Source organism: Takifugu rubripes, chromosome 11 (assembly GCF_901000725.2).
Source record: "Takifugu rubripes chromosome 11, fTakRub1.2, whole genome shotgun sequence".
In the NCBI taxonomy this organism is placed as follows: domain Eukaryota; kingdom Metazoa; phylum Chordata; class Actinopteri; order Tetraodontiformes; family Tetraodontidae; genus Takifugu; species Takifugu rubripes.
Window position 1 is genome coordinate 13,121,431 of NC_042295.1, and position 22,858 is coordinate 13,144,288.

Genomic DNA, 22,858 nt, shown 5'->3' on the forward strand with positions numbered 1-22,858 from the left:
TAAATCTGACAGTGTGATAACTAATAATAAAAAAAGCTTAATCTGCTTTCTTTTTTAAATGAATGATGGCAGCTCGTTAGTGAAACACTGATAAGAGGGTTGTGTTGGTGCAGAGCCAGATCAGGTGCACAAAAAGGTCTGAATTTAGCAGCCAGACGTGGAACTTTCTTGCGGTGAGGCAACAGCGTGAAACTGCAGCTGTCTGCACTTAGCTCAGCACCTCAGCTGAAGTCTCTTAACGCTCCCACTGTAAATCAGGTACCTGTGGGGGGGACTCATGCCTCCGCTCGACATTTTTCTGCTTCATGACGTGCGATAGCGTCTGATCAGAGCAGACGGCGACCTCACCACCAGTTCTGGGTTTTTCTATTACCCTCCTCATTTAATTAAAGAGATGTCTTGAAAAGGCTCCGAGGCTCCGCTGTGCAGATCTCTGTGAGTAAAAGTTTGTTAAACCTGAACAATGAACATGCAAATGTTTATGGGCATATCTATTAAACTCCCTGCCTTTCTGTGCCCAGCTTAATTACGAAGACTAATTAAAGCTGCCTTATAATGAAGTCTATATATGTTCCCTGAGGGCAGCGTATAAATCTGTCCTCCTCCAGTCATTAATAGGAAATTCCCTCAAGAACAGCGGGAGCTCAAAACACTGGAAATGAGATATTTGATTCTTTATATTTGGGCAATGTCAGAGGTTAATGAATACGGAAGAGATGGCGGGGGGTAACTTTTCCCTCATGTTATGTCCAACATAAAGCCACGACCGAGGGCTCATGCAAAATTCATGAAAGGAGCAGAAAAAGCTTGTTAATAGAGGGTTAACTGATATCAGGCAATTAAAGACTTTAACAGGGAATAACTGTGACAGTCTTGACTCAGTAGCAAACCAAATAAACTGGATATCTGGGGGGGGGGGTGCATTGATGAATGTGGTGCAGGTGACAGTGATGAAGATAAAAAAAATTTTTAGTCATGTTGTGCAGCCGAAATAGTCCGTGTGTTGGAGCTGGAGTGATAAGGAGCAGAATGTGATAAGAGAGCCCGGCGTAACCGCAGGATGTCGCTCCCGCTGTTAGTCTGCTACTTTCTAAACAAGTTTAGTCAGACCTAGCCTGTGTGTGTGTGTGTGCGCGTGTGTGTGTGTGTTTATATTCATGTTTCCACTCACTGTGCATGTTGGTTCTGTATATCAGTCCATGAGGCAGCTTGCAGCTTATTATGCAACCCAGTGTAAAGTTGTGTAATTGGGTCCAGCACATCACAACAGCCCAGCGCACATTGTGACATAATCCATAATACAGTTGGCACAGCTTTCCCTGAACAAAAAAAAAAAAAGTCGTGAGAGGAAATATATTTAGTGATTTGACACATTGGCAGGATTTAAACGAGGGGGGAAACAGATTTGGGGGAAACGTGGCGCAGCAGAGGCCGTTTCTGGTGGAAAGAGTTGTTTGACTCTTCTAGATGCTGCAAATATGGAAATAGTGCACATGACTGGCAAAGGACTGCATTCTGTTCTCATCATAAAGGTCTAAACAGGTGCAATAAAGGATGGATAAGGTGCGTAGGTGGTGGCTGGATGGATGCACGGATTCAAAAGGACCACTTAAAGTCCCACTAATAGGTGCCCACTGGTGTTGATTTGGCTGAATTAAAATACATCTGCAGAATTTCATACTTAGAAAACCAGCATATTGGGCAGCATATTGGGATGTTAATGAGCTTTCTATCCTTTCTTTAACGTACAACCTTGTACCCCCCTCCCCCTTCCTGCTGTGTTACTCTCCAATTACTGCTGTTGAGCTTTCCCCCTGACTTGGTCCAGACTATCACAGCGTGTTCCCTCTTAGTCTCACACAACTGTTGTCAGCATCCGGACACGGGGCGGGACCGCCTCTCTCATGCTTCATTAGTGCTCCCGTCCCCAGAACAGGAAGAAAAATGCCGCGGCGACCGGGGACGCTGCAGACATCTGAATGGGTAGTCCTGGTCCCGTTTGGTGCGTCTGCGCTTCAGACGACCTCTGGAGCCAAAACGCTACTCGGGGTGAAACCAGTGGAGGGGAAGTGTGTTTGTAATCACAGCGCGCTCGGATCACCTGGCTGAAGGATTGCTTTGACCTAAAGAAGGTTGGATTTGATTATTTATTTCTCTAACTGGTCGCACAATGAGTCACTGGAAAGATCCAGAGGGAAATCACAGACTTGTCTCTGTCAGACAGCCAAGCATCTCTAAATGGGATGAGTCACAGCACAAGTGCCCGGGTCGCTGCTGCACGATTGATTACCAATGAAAGGGATCTGATTGGGTTCTGGGAGCGTCAGGCTCCTGCTATCATCTATCGGGCTCTGCGGGTTCTTCCAGTGGAGGTTCTGCAGCGTTGTTCCTGGACCAGCATCATTCGCTCGTCAGATATTAAATCTGAAAGCTTGGCGGGGTGTTTATTGAAGTCCTGACCCGTCCTCGCGCTCATTAAATTGATTCATGGATTCAATAAGTGGGGCACGGGCAGCAGGTGTGCATGTTGGTGTGCATGAGGGGGCTCGCAGGCATCCATCACCCTGATCGGGCATCTTCTGCTGCTCCTGAACGCACCTTTCTCTCAGACCACTGCAGATGTGGTTGGCTCTGAGCCCAGTGTGACCAGAGGCAAGACCACATGCTGAGACACACACACACACACACACACACACACGCACACACACACACACGCACACACACAAACACACCATTACAGGTTTATAGACATGTACATGTACAGATACACACACATCTAATAATTCATCATCCTGCATCTTCTGGGCTAAATGCCAAAAGAGGTTAACTGTCTTGGAGAGCAGAGATCAATCATGTGTTTAATGACCCAAACAATTACATTCCCCCCCCCCCCCCCCCCCCCCCCCCCCCCCCGTCCACACACACACACTTTTTTTTCATTTTATTTCTGTCAGTAAGTTTTCTGATGATCGTGCAATGCTAGTTCATTCCTTCCCTCTGATCTTTGAGGCTGCAAAAGCCTGCAAAACAAACATGTCAGACTGTAATGACCCATTGTGACTGGCTGAATTTGAACTGAACTCTCGAGCTCGAGCCCATTTGCTACACAAGCAATTTCCAATGCAGAGTGATTAGCTGGCTAATGCCTGAGCAAAGCATGTAACCAACATGAGCTGGTATTTATGTTATGCCGCAGTAATATTAGTGTGCATTATTTTAACACCCGAGCAATTGCAGTTGTTTTTCCAAAGCCTGTGCAGAAAATGATGTTTTGTTTGGAGGATCTATTTTAAAACTGCACACAGACATTTTAATGGAGCACAATTGATGAGATCTGACAGTGGAAACCCAGTCCCCTAAAAGCTGCTATTACTCCACTTAGCATAATCATTCAGTTCAGACAGGAAAAGAAAGGCTAAAACAGATAAACACAGAAGGGAGAAGGTGCTGGCATGCAGCTACATGAAGGTCACAAAGGAAAATAAAGACAAAATGACACCAAAGATGTTTAATATTATAGGTAACTTTGTTCCAGTGCCATAAAGATTTGGAAAGTTTTTTTTACTACACAAAAGCTTAAAGTTAGGGCGAGTTTAGGCTGCAGAAGTTCTGCGATGTCTGAAGTTTAATTTGCGCTGATGCCCGTTGGTACTGACCCAGGAAGAGCTATTGTGTTAAACATACAGAAAAAGAGGGGGGGAAAGCCTCTCTGGATTCTTTAGCTTTGGTGTTTCAGGCACAAACACCCACAAAGGCAAAGTTTACTTATATTGGAACAATCAAATCAAATGGGAAAAGAAAAGGCTGTAAACTCCTCTAACCAGGTCAGAGGAAAGTTTTTAAAGTCAACATGACCGTTCAAAAGCTTTACAGCAGTTTCTAACGGAATTAAGGAGCAGCAGGGAGGCTACGCGCACGTGTGTGTGCGTGAGTGTGTGTGTGTGGGTGAGAGAAAGAGAGAGACGGTGAGTGGAGACAGACCAGTGCTGATACTTCAGCCCAAGTGGCAGCAGCATCTTACATTATCGCTTCCCCTGGAAGACAACTGAGATGTCAGATTTCATTGAACGCCACAAAGCCCTGCAGAAATGAACAATCATCAACCAGACAAAGGATCAAATTAAATTAGAAACCAAAGTTTAGTTGCTGTAATCAATGCACAACTTGGTGATTAAGTCAGGAAATTTAGCATTTAATTGCTTGATGAGTTTACAGGGGATCATTTATGAAGTTAGTCTAACTTTCTTTTTGAATGATGGTGCAGCGATGCTGATTTTGACTGTTACCTACTGACATAAATGATCCTCCAGTCAATAGTGTGTTCATTTGGAGTGTGTGGTGTTGGTTTTACACGCTGTCAGGAAACCGAATGTGCTGAGCATGATTTAAAGCAAATTATTGACAGGCTAAACTACTTTTTTTCTTTTTACATCAGCGTGTGCAAACGTTGCCCTCAGACTTCCCGTAAAAGCCTCATTGCTCATCCCCATAACTGTAACATAAACGTCTGCCTGACCATTAAGGTTATTGATGGCGTTTATGGGGACCTTTCTGCCGTGAAAGCTGCTGTTTTTTGAAGATCTTTGCAGCTGTGGAGAACGTGTCAATGTTTCCCTCATTAAAACAAACCATTTAAGACCTTTAGTTGGACCTGTTAATGTCAGTGTTGGGGGAAATGCCTCGCACAGTAATCTAAGTAATCACTTTACAGTTACGCTGGTGCTAGCTTGAAGCTAGTGGCTGCTAAAGATCGTCAGGGCCGATGGAGATAGATGGGCTTCTAGCTGCATACATTGTGGAGGAAATGTTGCCTCTTTCCACTGTTGCTGAGCAAAATACCTAAAATGTGAAGCAGATTCCCACCTTGAGACAGAGGAACATCTGCAAGGTACCTGTGTCAAGGTGGAGGCTGGGCTGAAGGAAACATGTCCAGATGTCTCCAGTGAGATGGAACAACATTGTCTTCAGAGCGAGCTGCTGTCAGTTTTGCCTTTTAAACACAGTTCAGTTTCATATTCAAAGTTGTTTACCTTTCTCATCAGTATCTATATTGTCACGGAGGCTGGAGACGTATTTTATTTGCAGATCTTGTGCTTGAAACAGCCACCTTTACGTTATGTTGTATTATAAAGAAATTCTGTTTGAGGATGCATATCCTTACGAGTACTGCAGCCTTGTTTTGAAACATTTTTATGCAAAATGAATTAAAAATTCAGACTCATTTAGGCATATTGTTTCATTTTATAGTGTTAATTGGCCAATTAGGTGTGGTGCGCCTCAGTGGATGTCATGATGTAATTCCAGTAGTGTCATAATTACTTTGAGTATTAAATAACTAAGTAAAGTAAGGCATTACTTTTCTTTTTTAAAGTACCTTTAAAGTAAATGGATCACTTTTTCCTGTAACTACCGCTGTAACTAGTCCGAGCTGGTGAATGACAGCAACGCCGTTACCTCATTACCTCATTAAGCAGCTTTGCCCACTATTAAACCCAGGACTCATAAATATTTGCTCTGTTTATATGTATTTGACAGCATCTGGCGGCTCCACACAGTTCAGAGAAAACCTTGAGCTTCTGTCCTCGATAGAACCTCCCGAGCGCCCCAAAAAAACTGCTGGTGTTGGCGTCATCTTGCAGCTTTCTGTTCTCCCGCTCCCTTTTCTGCAGCGGTTCTGATCTCTGCAGAGGCCATTTCAACACACCCTTTAAGGTTGCCTCTCAGTCTTTGAATGCTATTGTCCTTTGCTCCTCGGGGACAATCCGAGGACAAATTTATTGTTTCTTCCACAAAAGAGTTTGTTAGCAGCATCCCCGCCGCACCTCAGAGACGCCAGATTCCATGAGTCGGTTTTCTTTGTCTGTTTTATCCAGCTTTTCTTCTGGCTGTCGCTGCTGAGTGTTGTGTGTCTGACAGTAATGAGTGTATACAGACGAATGATGGGCTAATCCCCCCCTACATGGACAAAGTGCTTAATGCTCAGTTGGCGAAGCAGAAGTTTAGCTGGTCGTCTTCCACGTCAGTAAATAGAAACAGGGACACTTCAAAATGCAAGTCAAGTACAATTCATAAAGGATTTGCATGACACACAGTTGTATGTCACTGTCCACATCAAGGATGTGCCTGAAGCCCAGCTTCACCCCCACCCCCCCCATCCCCCAATTCAGGATTTATGCAATCACTATCGCTAAAGTAGGTTAAGATTAGTAATAAGCTCTCTGCAATGTTAGTCTTCATTTTAGGAGAAAGAAAGATGTCATTAAAATGGGAGCAAAGACCACCACCAAATGATCCCACCCTTTACAATAAGAAAAATAAGAGTAAAATATGACAGCAAGCTAAATTCTTTCTGTCAGCTTCATCTAAAATTTCAGTAACGTATTATCATCGCGGCAGTTTCTGAAAATCACTTAGATCTAAACTCCGGTCCCGGCAGTCTCCGCTGTGCTGTTGGCATAGCGTGAAGTCAGAAAGCCCCCACAGCCGGCATCTTTGATGATGGTCTGCAGTTGGAGGCAGCCCACTGGTTCATATATAGATTCCTGTGAAGCACGCTCTGCCTCCTACTGCCCTGTGTTTCTCTTTTTCCTCTTTTCCTCTCTGAGTGCACTCTTGATATTAATAAACTTGGTCAAACGCACCTGAATTGCAAGCACAGGCGTGTAGCACTGAAGTAAAAGCTCTCATCAACCTGCCAGCGTACAGCCCAATGTTAGAGCGACCAATGGCGTCGGAGCTTCAGTTTCAGCTCCGTTTCATCTCTCCCGGGACAAAGTTCACACGGCCCTTTGAGCGAGCTTCTCCTCTGACGGTATTTGACTTATCTCAACTCAAATGTTTGGACGTAGATGCTGTCAGGGAGAGTAAAGAGCCAGGAGATGATGATAGGCAGCTCTCTGCAGGCCACTCTGTTTGCTCAATACTCCCAGGAAGTCCGAGGACACACAAGCCGATAATGGTGGCAGATGGCTGCTCCAGTGTGCTTTTGATTGAAGGAACCAGTGCGATGTCCTTCCCCTTTCATAGACTCGTGGATATATTTAATAAATGCAGCCACAAATACCAATAATGCTGAAATTTATAGCAGCCTTTAGACACTGAAAGGCTTCCGTGCCTTACTTCTTTTTCCATATCCTTTCTCGCTGAACACGTGTCCCTATTTTAGGCTGTTCAGGCTCAACTAAATGTATGTGTGTGAGAGAGATGATGGACAACAGTGTTTTTATGTTATATTTTGGGCATCACATGTGAATAAGAGCACCGGTCCATCTGAATGTAGATTAGAAGGATCTTCACCAAAACAAAAGGAATTTAAGATAGAAACTTAATGCAAATTATGCCCTTGAGGCAGCTCTGTCAAACTTCTACAAAGTCGTTTGAATTTTATTACCAGCGTGGGATCACTGAATGGCAAAGTAATAATTAAACATTATAATGTTCAAACCCCATAATGAAAAAATGGACAAGATTACATGACATTAGCCTGAATTCAACACTGTCAGTCTTTTAATGACGGACCGGACACGCTAGGAACCTTGACACCACCCAAGCTCAAATGTAGGGACACCTCAGCTGTTCAATGTTGGCCTCTGTGAAGGTTAGCTTCAAAACAGAGGCTACATTTCATTAAAATTCTCACTTTAATTCAAACAAGACCAGAGTGCTGGCTACGGATGCTGAATAAAGCCAGAACAGAACTAAGGCTCTGACATCTGTTTAGTTTACCGGTGTTGATGGTGCACCACCATAAAAGCTGGTTAACAGCTGTCCAGAGGTTGAGTTCAGGGGTATCGCTGTGTTAGCGCGCCATTGTTTCTCCATCATCTTTAAAATAAGATAGGACAAGAAGGCATGTATGGGAGTGTCTACCTTAAAAGAGAGGATAAAGGAGGTGGTATTGATTTATGGCCTCCTGCAGCTTTCTAGCCTCATTTATCATGCTGTCCCTGTGCACAGCAGCATCACTCCCTGCTAGGGAGCTTTCTCTCTCCTGCTCTCTGTCTGTGCAGCTGGCCTCCCATCCTCATGTCTGGGTAACAAGCTGTGTGCTCTGCTTCGGCACTCTGCAGCCCCCTTCCTCTCTGGGTTACTGTCACATCCCCAACACCCAAACCTCCACGATGAATGGGATTAGATGCTATAGACGAGGCTCGGCTATAGATGGAACGACACCCCCTACCACACACCCTAAAAGCAGCTTTTAATTCAAAGCTCCGCGAGATCATTTAAATCCTCCTCTTTCAAAGCAGGCTGAATCTCTCACGCAGATCACTCGTGAGAGGTAATAGGCTCGTGTCACAAGTGTTAGTGTATTCAGTACGCGACATGGATGACACTCTCACCCATGTCATTTTATTTTTGTCTATCCAGTCAAGGTGAAGTAGTCAGCTGCTAATTGCTAATTAGCACGCTAGCTACTGTGGGATCTGTCACCAATTTAACAGCGTGGCTTCCTGTTTTTTTAATACAGTTTCTCAAATAATTTATCTCACCTCCAGCGTGTCACACATTCCTAGGACATCAGAAGTATGTTAATTGAGCACGAAGAGCGACTGTGTGTTGTATCAGGGTGATACAACAGTGCAGCAGTGAGGTCGTCCAGCATGGCTGAAGAGAAAATGAATGGATAGATGCTGCAAAACGCATCATCTCCTTTGGACTTTTTCCCCCTTTTGTGAGGACAAGACAACAATTTGACGTGGAGTGAGGCAAAGTTATTACCCTTTTCTCCTGGGTCCCTGCTGAAAATGTCAATTTGAGGTTGTCTTATGAAAAAGAACTTCCTCATCTCTCACAGTGGTGCCAACGTCTGCGGTCTGGGAAAAGCCTGGCGACAAATTTATGATGCTCTGCCTTTCCCCCCCGCACCGAACACTTTCTGCCATTTCTTTTTCTTCAAGGCCCCTCACAAAGTCAAGCGCAATTTATTCAGCAGAGACAGGCTCGTCGCGGCTGCGGCCAGCTGCAGCGTGCACGTCGAAGAGACCTGCTGCTCATTAGCATGCAGCTCCACACGGCGGCTTTTCATACATCTCCACTCACAGTCACTATAATACCTACTGAGGATGAATAAATTAACAACAACACATGAATTCAGATGAAGCGGTCATTTAAATGCCAATCCTTAGAAGCCCATATTGTGTGCCTATATGTATGGGGAGTTTGGGGAGATGATGGAAGAGCCAAATTATTGAACCGGTTCAGGCTGTTTGTATTCTAAACCATGTTCTGAATAACACCAGCCTCTGTGTTGGGAGAATCTTGTGCATAGAAAAACTGCAATCCGTCCGTCCGTCTGTCTGTAGAGAGAGGTAGAAAGAGATCTATATATCCATATATAAATTCTTTTTCTCCTAACATGACATCCACGTTCTTGTGCGCTGCCTTTGAGATTCTTCTAGAATAATTAGTCATATCAAGCTGCCACAGAGACCATCAGTCTTTTTTTCCCCTAATAAAATGTTACAATTCACTTTTTTATGTGCACTTCTGGGCAGCTGGATGCTTCTTCACCAACATGATGAGGCCTTTAAATAGAGGTCTGTATTATGATTCTTATACACGACTGCCGAATCGGTTCTGTTGCGAGTGGATCCGCGTTGGGAGTGGATCCGTCCTGTCCTTGTTGCAGATGTCTCAGGCTGATGGAGACCATGTGTCTTTGTCCATGTGTGCTGTTGAACACTCCAGATCAACCGCTGCAGGCGTGACCTTCCCTCCCTTGCTGCTTAACCTAATCAATTATGGTTCAGAGCAGAAGCCGAGACAGAGGGGAGACAGCAAACCCGTGACCTTGTCAGGGCCTTGAGGAGACTGTGAATAATTCCCTTTGAGTCTTATAAGGGTTTCCATTGCAGGAAGAAAAGAATAAAGGTATCCTGAAGAGTCTGAGGCTGTGTTCATGGTATAGAGGGAAGGTCAGGAGCCTCTTGATAATCTAAAGGAACATGAAGCCGACTCAAGGCCGCTCTTTGCATCTTGGAGGGTCCAGAAGTATCAAAAATATTTTTCTTTTTACTTTTCTTTTTGAAATGTCTTCAGCTTGGGCTTATGTAACAGATGGTATATGGTTAATTTAAACGTCCTGTAATTAACATTACATTTCTGCCTTGACAACTACTGAATGTGAGATTTTATCTGGAGACAAATGAAAAGGTTTAATTCACCAGTGATTTGAAGAGAAAAAGCTGTTTTCTATTAGCTTCTCTCTCTCTTGTCCTTGTTTTCTATCCCGTGTTCCCCCTTCGTTATGATGATTTCTCCAGTTTTGCTTCGTCTTCACGTGTTTCTCTGGGTCGCAGGGGCAGCAGTCTTCTCCCTGACTCATGAGACGCTGGATCATCTGTTTCTGGGCGTTCTGGGCTCGCTGGAGGACAGACCCTCGCCTCTGTTCCGGGCTGAGTCGGGTCACCGAGCACCCAAGGAGAACTCCTTCCCCGGGCCTGGCTGCAGGGCATGCCTCTTGGCAAGGTACTCTGACCCTTGATCTTGGATAGAATTTGATTTGGTTTTAGCTTGACTTGATTTATTTATATTTGAGTGAAGGTCTAATGTTTTATTTACTTATTTTAAGGAGAGGAAAATGCAAGAATAAAATATGGACTGGGTCAAATTTCTTAAATATTACACCGTTCATTGTGGAGAATGCTGGATGAATAGCTGTCGAAAAATGTCTGTTAGCCACAAAACACAAAGAATAACACAGACTACAAACACACACACACACACACACACACACACACACCTCTAGATGGTGCTTGGACTAATAAACTGGCCTCTGTGAAACCATTTTTGGCGGCTCCGTGAAATGAATCTGCTTGATGATTTCCTGCAGCAACCTTAAAAGCCTTTCTTTATATGCTGCATCCCTGACGTACACGTATTCTATAATAGCTGCAAGGCTCTGCACCATTTTACACAACACTCTAGGAAGCTTGAGAGGAAACACACCAGCACGTATTTTACACAGCAGCGGATGTTCTTTTGCTTTGAGGGCTTTGTGCTAATGCACAGTGACTCCCAGAATAAATCCCTGTTGTTTATTATGGCGTTGCTGTAATAGTGAGTTTGCATAGCTGCTGCCTGCTTCTGAGTCCTCAGAGTTTAGTGAACATTTTAGAGTTAATAAAGTGTCATTTGAGGAGATAAAATGGAGCCTCCAGAAGGCGTGCGCTCCTGCAGAGTGAAATATGCGGGAGTGGTACGTGACGTCTACCTTGTTAATGCTGCTTTTCGTGGGTTTGTTGTGTTGAGAGTCCTCAAGCATTGGACCTCACCTTGAGTCAGATCAAATTTCAGGAGATTGGGGAGATATTTAATGCATAGTTTTAGATTATTACCTCAACCCGGTCAGCTGAATAATAGGATCATATGCCACCTAGACCGAGGCACTCTTGTTTACCCTGCTGCTGAAAATGAAGATGCAGACAGACCTCTGCCTGTGTGTCCTTTAATCAACAGAGCAAGCGCAGCAGCCTGCTGTGTTTTAATTGCTTCGTGGAGTCTCCCAGGATCAATAGCCAACAGGTTTATGAGCAAAACACAATGCCATGCAGAATAAACATTTTAATAGAGGCAGCGTTCAATAGAACAATCATTCTAAGGATTATATATTTAATGGATGATTGAGTCTAAGAAAGTACGAATGCCTGTGCGTGAAACTCATAAGAGGCTAATGGAAGATCTCAACCACATGCAGCTTTGGTGTCAGAGTCCTCCCAACACAGAGCAGCAGCTTCAGTTCACCACACTCTGATGTTTTATTCAGTCAAATAAACAGTCTCAGCATTTCCTTTATGACCACATTTGCCATTCCCTAATTCATTATTTATAAATCGGGTTTCTGCTGGACAAGGTTAACAATAAAGTCCCTCAAAGAAGTAATGAAAAATGTTCATTTTCACCAGAGCATCATAAGTTCTGCCCGTGTCCAAGTCAGCGAAAGTAAAATATCTTTTTTTTTTTTTTTTTTACAATCGCGAGGGGACACTGGTTTTCACTTCTGCATCCACCAAGAGATCCAGGGCGGATATAGACTTCATTTAAAGAGCACAACACGTATGAGCAGTCTTTCAGCAGACAGCACATTCACATAACTCACATCAGCGGGAAGGAAAGAGTCGAACTCGGGTCGGTTCTTTGCACTGACTCCAGCAGCAGCAGGAGCACGAGCAGATCGTGGCCGTTTGTTTGCAACACATCAGTCATCGTCACTTCCTAATGACTTATTCATTAAGTTCTTCAAAACACACATCTTAATGATGAGACTGGAAGCGTGTTTCGAGCCACACAATCTGCAGTCAGCAGTCTGTGGAATTAAAGCCACTATTAATCAATTTTAGCCAAGCTGGAACGGATCCCAGACGGAAAGCGTGTGTGCGTGCGAGTGTGTGTGTGTGTGTGTGTGTGTGTGAATAAGAATGTGAATATGAAAACTGTGCGATAAAGAGCGATAACAACGTATAGATTGATAGCTGCTGGCTAACGGTCCATGCTAACCTCACGCTGCCTCTGTTACCTCTGTGCTGGGCTTATTGACCCAACCGTTCACATATCGTTGATCAGCAGATGCTTCTGCAGTGGTTCCACTGGACATTCCTATTGGATCAAAGCATCAAAGCATCAGGCACTTTCTCTTATAAATATGATGCGCCGGCTCAATAGCACACACCGTGTGCTGCCGCTCATGCTTTTCCTGTATCGGGCATTTTGGCCTCGGATCAAACGTGGATTCAAAGTGTAGCTGTTGGGCAGAGAAAGATCTTCCCGAGCGTTCCTGCAGGGGCTGGATGGCAACATGTGTCCAGCTGTTAGTCACAGCTTCTGCTCTCTGAAGTGATATCCTGGGTAGGTGCAGCCTGCAGTGAGGTGGCCCCATCAATTAGATCACGACAGTGCTGCAACCCTGTTAAATATCGCAGTGTCCTGGTGTTTGAGCGCCCCCACGCTGCTGGTATCGATCTGACAGAATGTAAATATGACAGCCTCACTTTCGTCTTCGTTGGAAGGAATCCATGTCGTTAACTGTCAAACTGTCAAGCGATTTGGAAGCGGCGCAAGTGATCTCGTTGCAGCAATTATTGTTGTCGTTTGTTTCTTCACACCCCAGAGAAACTGGTCAGTTTTCCCATAGTGGGCCAGATGGAATCTAATTTATACTTCTTTCATTTTCATGGCTAAGGCACAGAGCTAATTTAGAGTTTGAAACACTGTCTCGCACATATTCTGTGTTACATGCTTGGTTTGTCCTGGAACTTGGAAGTGCGAGTGGTGCCTCTCTCATTAAACGATCTCTTGGCTGTGTGGTGACACGTGAATAATCCAACAAGGAATCAATCATTACATAGTTGCTGCAGTAACGTGTGAGCAAATATGTTTCCTGGTGACTCGCCTTATTATTCGGGGGCTATCAGGTCCCGGGAGACTGGAGAGCCAGATGGAATTGAGGTGTTGCCTGAAGTAATGAATTACTTCAGGACAAATGGGACGCCACATGGGAGATGTGGAAATCCTCACACGGAGAGGCGAGGGAAGGGGTCAAAGGCAACAACTACACATTCTCTTCACATTATTCCCTGTGCCATGACTGTGCATGCGTTTGTGGATAAGTGACATCAGAGCTCTCAGTGGTGCGGAAAACACACGTCCGCGCTCGTATCTCTCTCTAAAAATGGCACTAAAACCACATAAATATTAGATGTTGCAGGTGTGACCTTGGACTGCCGGGAGTCTTCCTCTCTTTTCCTCTTCTTACCAATTGATTAAGAAATAAGAGGGATGGCGTTTTCCAGGTGACAGTGGCGGCTGAGGGGTGTGATTACGCCGTGCTAATTTTGATTGTTATTTCCAATCAGCGCTGAACAGAGTCAGAGTGTTATTTCAGCAGCACCAGAGCGACTGTCTGCACGAGATGAATCTGATGGGGGCCATTTGTAATCCGGGACCTCTGCTGGCAGCAGGAAAAACAAGGTGCCAATTTTTGCTGGGAGACGTCAGACGATCGCACGTTCTGCAGGTGGCACCCGAGCGATATGTGGGATTCATCTGTCATTTACAACATTTGGTTGGTTGTAAAAAAACAAAAAACAACCCACACACGTCAGTGTATTAAACCTTACTGATTTTTCTGCAGACACATTGATGCGTGTGTGTCTATGTGTCTTCATATTTACTATATACTGAGAAGATTTGTCATTCTATTAGCAAAGCAGGGCCATTTTGTTGCCCCCCCCCCACAACTTTAAAGGACCGTTGAGACATGTTTTTAAGGTTGAGACATGGTTTTAAGGTTGAATTTAGTTGAGGTCAGGGTCAGAATTAGGGTCAGGGTTACTGTAAGGAGCTAGGGAATGTATTATGTCTATCAAAGATACAAATGTGAGGATGTGTGTATGTGTGTAAGTGTTCCTTCAGTTCTCTGATGAAACTCATATTAAAGGCATTTGTTTTTCCATTGTTCTGCCTTTTTCTTAAACAGGGTGTAAATCATCTTTCCTTTATTGTGATTTCATGCAGCTCAGGGTGTGTACAATCGCTCAGCCCAGCAGCTGTCGGTGCAATCGGTAATGAAAAGAATCAGTCTACCAGCTAAATTATAATTTACCACTTCGATCTCGTCAGCATCTGCTGGGCAATAAATATAAATTGCTTAAATTTTCGAAGCATGTTAACATACTGAGTGTTCTAGTGCACACCTTGGAAAAAGAAAACACACGTCAGGAACAGAAAAACGTCAAAATTAATGAAGAAAAATAAAACATCGCTTTAATATTTCTCAAATTCAATAGCTGCGTCCACGTAGCTCAGCTATTACCGATAATGATTTCATTAATCCAGTTTAGGTTAATTAAAATGAGGGCAATGTTCCAAGTTTGAACCAGTCGGAGGTGCTGGACTGAAGTGAAAAGAGCAGCGTAGCACAACCAGAGCTCTCCGAGAGCGTAATGAAGATAAATTAAGACATTTTGTTACTTGATAGTGCTGTGTTGGCTCAAATGCTGATGCTTTCAGTCTCCTTCGCCTTTTCTTTTCTTGGGAAATTAGCATTCAGTCAGCTGAGACATCACGCAGCACCTTAAAGAGCAGATGTCAAAGACTGGGTTTGTTACAAGTGTGAACTTGTCCACAGGAACAGAGACGGACCGGAGGAAGGAAGGAAGGAAGACTGCAGAACCTGGTTCCTCTGTGTTTTAGTAACCCTGTTGGTTCCTCCAGGATCTGGATGCTGTCAGCACGGCTGATTTGGGTTACCTGCCTCTTCATTTGCTCCAGTTAGATTGTGTCAGAGATCTGACCAGCCAGCATCACCAGCTGCGTCGTGCCATCGGACTCAGCCCATCTCCTGGGCTGTCATTTCTGATCCTATTTTTTGCTGCAATTTCATCATAATCTCACCACCAACGTGTGGTTATTTTTAGACTTTGGCGAAGCAGATTTCAGTGAACAATGATTGTTGGAGCTGCTGCTCCCCTTTGTAGAAATTTGGCTTCGGCGTGTTAATAAAGCAATAAAATTGCAGCAATCAGCCTCTGGCTCTCTTAAATGTGTTTTTGACTTTGCATTTCTGGACCTTCCTGCCAACTAAATAAAATCCACAAGATTTAAAACAGATGATTGGAAACAACCTGATGGCCCCTAAAATCAATTTATGAAGTGCAGATAATCCCAAAATGGTTTCAGAGAGAGAGAGAGAAAAGGTAAACTGTAACAAGGGCCCTTTAAATGCAGCGTTCTCAAAGATGGCATCTGAGGGCTGATAAAAGAGACAAGCAGTGGAATGGATCAATTGTGCAAAAGGAAGAGCACTCAGTCATGGCTACTGTTTAATTAATGATAGAGGCTAGAGATAGGCAGTTAGCTCCACAGTGTCAGTCAAACACTTACAAAAGAGGGCGGCAATAGGAGCTGTGTAATAGATATGTGAAAGAGAAGGAATGAATCTATACTGCTGCTCTGTAAAGAGGAGAGAACAGCTGCATATTCCTCTGAATGCAGCAGGAAGAGCGCAACAATCATTCATCAACATTGGCTTTGATTTGGCCTGTTGGAAAATCTTTATTATATTTACAAAAAATTAGGAGCCCTGCCTGTGAAAACGGCTTCAAAATATAATGCACAACACATACCATAATCAAGCAGACAGCAGGGCTTCATCGTCATCATCAGGACAGCCCCAGTCTAAATACTCTATGAATGTGAAGGCAAAAACTAATAAAAACACCTGAAGCATCAAACTAAAGTCTTCTCCATCCCAGACCTCACTGAATTCAGTTTGAAATTCAGTCAGGTGATAAACTGGCCTATTGCTTAGTGAATCCATTTACAATCATCAAGGAGCATTTGCCCTGTTTAATAAATGGTTTTTTAGCTGCAGTGTTGGCTGCACGTCTCACTGTTTAACCCTTTTTTTTCAACTTTCATTACAGTGGACAAATGTAAATGATCTAAGAGGACTCTGCGTGGTGTTATAAAACATGATGAAGTTGATGTGGATGTAGTCCTTCCTACTCTGACAAAAAAAAAAGAGAACATTTACAAAAATTCAGCTGCACCCATCCGTTACATGAGCATCACTGCCCTCGTGTGGTCTGGATGAGAATAACACCCCGATCCACAAATATGAAGCTCAAGTCTTAATGCAACAGTTTTTGTTTTGTTTTGTTTTGTTTGTTTTCTCAAAAAGGGTTAAGACAGTAGATTTTTTTTCCAGTTAAAAGATCATTAAAATGGTCGTAGGACAAATGCTAATTTTTTGTGTCTGTTTGTTGCTAAAATTTATCGACCTAAAAGGTTAGGTTTGCTTTGTTTTTTCCTCAATTTATTCTCCTAATTAAACAGACTTTGCAGAGATCTCCCCCTGACCTACATGAGCGTTTTAAACATTAATTGCAAAACAATCTAAATTAGCATATCACCAACACGTGTCCAGCAGGAGGCTGGATAAGGGGAGGAGGGGGCATTTTACAAGACAAGTAAGCATAGTTTCAACCGATGGGAACTCTGAAATCAGATTCCTGTCCACTCTTAACTAAGTGAGGAAGAGCCCCCCCCCCCCCCCCCCCCCCCCCCCCCCCCCCCTTCAGCACCATCAGCACCATCAGCACCAGTGAGGCGGGATGCTCCTGACGCGCTCACAGGCGGCGGCAGCGGTCAAAGCGACGCGCAGCTCCGCTCCGCTCGACGCGCAGCGCCGCCACTCAGCTGCCTGAAGCGGAGGAACAGACCCGCCGCCCGCGGGAGGAGAAGCAGCCCGACACGGACAGGGATGATATCTCCATAGTGGTCTGCTGTTGCTGGAGGATATATTGGTAGTGTTTGAGCTGGGTCCAGATCAGCGGACCTGGACTTGGTCTCGGCAGCACCGCTGTCGTTCAGGTCGGGAGGAGACGTCAGCTGAGCCCTGAAGGAAGGTAAAGTGACTCTCAGAGTGAGTAAACTAGGATTCTTTATTGTTTGCATGTGTGTTGTGGAGATGGAGCTGCATGACTATTGTCAGTACATGTGCCGAGGAGGAATTCCATCCCACAGGTGACCCAGACTTTCCTTTAGCTTTAGAATTTACTTCCGCCTGTCTTTTTGGTTTCTCGTTTCTCTGATCCGCGTTTGGTGGGTTTTGTTTGTTTGCTTTTTGGCTGGATATTGTTGAAATTATTTCCTTAACATAAAAGACCACCCCCCCCCCCCCCTCCCCCCCCATTCAAAGAAATATAAAATAATAATAATAATAAATAAAAGCTCCTGAGCCAAGACCTCATGTCAAATTGATCATGTGTGCTGTTTGTTTTGGTCCAGGGGAAAGCGAAGATCCCTGAACGGTCTCTCCTGCTCCATAACATATCCCAACTCAAGTGTTAGAGGTGTTGCTGCTTCAGATGGGAGCTAAAAGGAACTCGATATTTGCAGAAAAATGCCCGAGCCACATCTCAACTCCACAGCTGCTGGAGGTCCATGTAAAGGTCAGCAGAGCAGGAGGCTGTAGCGCCACACAAGAGGTTCCACAGGAGCGGGTTGATCACAGCTATGCTAATTTAGCCTGTCCATCTGTAATGTTCTGATCCAGAGACTCAGGTCATGTTAATGTGGCTTAGACGTGCGCTCTCCGCCGTTTGATCCCATTGATTTGGGTTTTCAGGGCACCGTTTGGACATGAATCGAGGATTCTGCCTTTTAATTAAGCGTTTTCTTTGCATTTCTTCCTGAAGCGGGACTTTCTTGTCCACTGCAGCGACAGAATAGAGGCTGCCAAAGGAAAACACAAATCTTATGAAGTGTGTCTGCCGTCAGTAAAATCCCCCTGCTGCGGTGGCTTTTCTTCACTTTGGTAAAAGGTGTTACACATTATTGCGGTTTTGTTGCAAACGATAATTCGGGATTAAATCCTCCGTCAGTGTTCTCTGTTTCCTGTTGGCTTTGCGGCATCCGTGAGGACTCCCGGTCGGAACGTTCAGTTGTGTTTGGGATTTCAAATGGGCCACAATTTGCTTTCATTTCATTCTCAGTTGTGATCTTACTGGGGTGATGTTCCTAAAAGTTCAGCCGTAGCACATCCCCACCCCAAAACCGTATCAGCTCGGCGCCACACTCCTTGAGATTGTTTTAAAATGCTTCGCGGTATCAGCGGATCCAAGGTCAGAACCATCAAGCTCAGCAATAATCAAATACGAGCTTCCTTTCTGAGGGCAGGATGGAGGACGCAACAGCTGCGGCTGCTTTTCTTGGCAGGGATTCCGGGTCAGCCTCCTGCTCATCACATGGAAATCAGCTCCGCGATTGCAAAGACCTGCTTTAAGATGTTTGTCAATTTACTCAGAGGGAGGGTGGTGGAGGATGGGGGACGGAGAGGCTCAAATTTAGAGCTGTACCCTCCACTTGAAGAAAAGCATTATTGACAAGCGCGAACAGACATGTATTTAGCTTATGGCTAATTGAAAATGACAGCTCTGCTGGAAGGTAGCCCCAGAGACGCTGGAGAGGAAAAATTAATACCAGGGTTGACATGATGGAGCGCAGGGATAGAACGTGTCTCACATGTGTCTCACAGAGACAACAACACCCGAGGGAAAGTCCCTCCAGGGAGCGACTGCAGACCGATAAAGGGAAAATTGACAAAATTGTTTTGCAGATTCGACGTCATCAGCATGTCTGTAACGTGAGTGGCGAGGTGTGGTTTCACACTCGGAAGGCTGAGGAAGGAGGCACAAAGGCTAGAGCGCCACATGTTTACCCCTCTGTTGCAGTGACAAAAGAAGTGTGTGTGTGTGTGTGTGTGTGAGTGAGTGAAAGAGAGAGAGAGAGAGAGAGAGAGAGCATCCTGAAATATATAAACAGCTCTTTTTTGGTTTCCTGAGATGCAAGAGTGTAATTTTCCTCCCAAAATGCAATTTCTAATCAAAGTCTCCCTCAAACAGATTTGTTGGATGAGAAAATGATTTTATCTAAGAAGTGTTGCTATTCCTAACAGTAGCAAACCTTTCCGCGGGTGCCTTTTTATAGAGCAGCTCTCTGAGGGGGCCCCGCTTCTCTTCCACAGCACAAATATCCCCCAGGACTCATCTGACAACTTAATTTATATAATTGTTTCAAAGCATCTGCATTAGAAAGATTGACTGCCCACAACCCCCCCCTCCCACCTCCTCCCAATGTGTCACTGCTGTGAATGACTTGATTTTGACGTCCACTGAGTCAAACACATGATTTTAGGGCACGTTGAGGCTGTCGCATGAAACCATGTGTGAACCACAAAACAAGGACGCTTATTCGGTAATTGTGGCCCATCCACACAGCCTTTCTCTCCCCGTTTGACACGCAATTTTGTTGTCAGAAACTGATTTAATGGGCTTAAATTTATAACAGCGCACTGGAGTGGCGGTGAAGGTGTCGCCAGTGTCTGCGGCACAGCAGCTGGAAGGTCCTGCGCTGCCAAAGTGTTGCTAATTCTTTCGCTTTTTGAGTGACGCCACCATAACACTGTAGCTCTAAATGTGCAGAGCACGCTATTCTAACAGGGTTGTGTCAAACATATTGTGGAGGAAAGGCAACCAAAAATAGCTAAATCTTCGATTAAACACACGCTGTGCTTCTCAGATGCTATGCGTCTGACACGCTGCCGCTGAACTCTGCCAGAATAAATCCATGCCTTGGCTCTGCAGCGGAATTCTGTGGCCAGTTCCATTTCAGAGGTCTAAACAGGTAAACAGGGATATATAAGCAGTGGCAGAATTGGAGTTTTATTGTCGCCCAAACCACATTTCCTTGATTGACAGTCTGGAATTGTGTGTCTCTTCAGGACTTGGCTAATGTCTTAACTTGAGAACAGTGACAATCAGTTCACAATAGAAACGCAGAAGTAGGTTTGATGTAGCTCTAGTGAGGGAGAGTGGAAGGGAGAGACTAGTGGTGATGCTGGTGAATAACTGGGATGGAGGGGTTTTTTCAGCAGGCAGCTTTAGGTTTTATGTGACAGTAAAGGCCCTTATCTTCCAAGGCCACAGCGAAGCACTGCACTCTTTGATTTATTTTTATCTTTCCAGCGTCTAACAATCACATGTTTTAGGCAGATTAGTGAGATGAAGGTGTGAAAATGGGCTTTTGGGTCTTAAATACGAGCCGGAAACTGAGGCAAAATCTGCATGATGCTGATAGTACGACTGAGAGATTAGTAAAAATGACTGTCTCCGATTTGACCTTCAGAGGGAGGTCAGTGAAAAGAGACAGTGAGGAGAACAAGATTTATGAGGTTTGTTCTTGTGTCTGCACAGCAACCTTGATTTTTCATGTGTATCTTTGCATAGAAATCACTTGAGTCCCCTAAGAAGGCTGGGGCCAGGCCCCTCTCCTTCTGTCAGTCTGCACAGAGAGACCGAGCGTTGCGTCGAGGGTTGTGAATGCTCACCTCGTATTTGCTATAATATCCTATTATGTGGATTTGCCGTTTTAAAGCCTGATCTTTAACCCCGATGAGATCATCTGCAGGCCCAGCAGGTTAACGGTGCCATTTGTGCGCTCATTAGCGCCTAATTGCATCTCAGGCTTGTAAACGCAGATTTCAAAGCAAACACGCGCTCATTACACCATTTTCACTATCCGAAGTCACACTTTGAATCGGTGTTTGGGTTTCAATGAAGGGCATTGTCACCTGCAGTAAGATGATGAGTTTTCCCGTTGTTTTAACTGTGCCATTATTTCTGCTTTGAAAGGTTCTGTTTCCTGTCGCTATATTAGTTATTTTACATTTAAAACATTGAAGTCCTCCTTCCTCTGCTGCTTTCTCAGTTTTTCAAACTCTGGGGATGCGCTGCGTGTCTGCTGCAGCCCACGGGGCTGTTCTGAGAGGAAAGCAGCAATGGCGTGCATTTAAAGAGGCAGAGGAGTGTTTTGGGTCACCTTTCTTACCGCACATTCATCCTGCAGCCTCATGATGAGTTCCTACGTTCCACTCTCATGCTTCCTTTCTCCCAGGAGATGAAATGTGTATGGAGGTATCTGTCAGAGTACAGCTAACAGTGCCGCTACGCCCGGCTGTACTGCTGCTTTACTTCCCTGTTCATTGTCTTGTGACAAACGCTGGGTTTATTTTAGTCAAGTGAAAACGGTGCCGCTTTGTTATTTTCAATATCATCTTAACGCGCAACAGCGCGGCCGTGCTGATGTTGTCTGAATGGGCGCTGATTGATGTTTTTGCACGATTTTCTGTGGAAAGTCTGTTGATATCACTGGAGATAGATGTAATGTGAACTGGAATAATAACCGAGACAATAGCCTCTCACTCTGCTAATGCATCAGTGATATGAATAAGCTTCATAAGGCACCAGGGAAGGACAGACGCTCTGATGCGTTTTGCAAAAAATGAAGGAAGAAAGCTTTTATGCAAAGCTACCGTGGAGTGTCGAGGCCTAAATGTTTACTCTTCACAAAAGCTTTGCCAAATGGGATGAAAATGTTGGTTTGTGGTCGTCTCAGTCTGCGCTCTGATTTATTCGCACGGTGACATTTTAATTTACGAGCCAAAGTTTTCTCTTCCTTCTCACCTATCAAAATGATCAACACTTTAAATGTGATCAGATAAGCATCCTGCGAACACCAGGATGACTGGCAGCCTAATGAATGGCCTCATTTTCCTCAAGTCAGGCAGATCAATAACTGTAATAGGTGGCAGATATGGAAGATTTTGGATGACAAACAGCGTGTAAACGAAACCATGGAGGCCAGAGGGCGTATTTATTGTGCCGTTTTAACATTTCTGGGCCTCTGACGTCTCCAGCTGACTTCCCCTTGTACTCAGCCTTGGTGAGTTGTATCCAAACATCGTTAATTAGTGTTTTATTGACACGAGAACAAATGGCCTCATTGTGTGATCAGTGGTTTTGAGCTGTCTAGAAAGTTTTTTAAAAAAAAGCTATTTTGAGCGAAAATGGTCAAAAAAGCTTAGTTTCTAATTCTCTGGGTGCGTTGGTGGTTACCATGGCTCCACTGCATGGTGTCGTCACCAGAGGGTCACACTCGTAACACGGATATTTTAGTGTTTGTGCAGTGGGGGGTAGTGTCGGCGCAGCTTTGGACAAAAAATACCGCTAAATAGTTCTACTGTCATAGTTCTAAACTCCCTAAAAGAAGAGTATGCATTTCCATGGTGATGTTGTCACATTGTCACATTTCTTTTAGTGTAATTGGTGCATTTTAACACATTTTTAAATATTTTATTCATTCTTGGGTCCAGAAAACCCTCCCCCATGTATTGATCTCTGCAGTATTTACTGCAATGAATGATTAACAACGGTAGTGGCCAGTGTAAACAGGAGAGAGGACAATGAGACGTGCAACACAATGAATATTCCAGATGTGCGAGACAGATGGGCCCTCG

General features: G+C 44.4%; 1 protein-coding gene and 1 long non-coding RNA gene across 4 annotated transcripts in view; both read left to right on the plus strand.

The window, feature by feature from the left end:
• Positions 1-149: 149 nt before the first annotated feature.
• On the plus strand, positions 150-15,512 carry LOC105417085 (uncharacterized). 2 transcript variants are annotated; one of them, XR_964910.2, is made up of 3 exons: positions 150-435; positions 10,302-10,470; positions 15,128-15,512. It is a non-coding gene; the product is annotated as an uncharacterized lncRNA (long non-coding RNA). The 2 variants fall into 2 exon arrangements; XR_003890101.1 differs by lacking the exon at positions 150-435 and adding an exon at positions 1,886-2,132.
• Positions 15,513-17,090: 1,578 nt separating this feature from the next.
• cntn5 (contactin 5) overlaps positions 17,091-22,858 on the plus strand; it is a 56,497-nt gene continuing 50,729 nt past the window's right edge. The window contains exon 1 of one of the 2 annotated variants that reach the window (XM_029844267.1): positions 17,091-17,425. The gene's annotated coding sequence lies outside the window, so the exon portion shown is untranslated. The remainder of the gene's footprint in view (positions 17,426-22,858) is intronic. The other variant, XM_029844268.1, reaches the window with a different exon arrangement.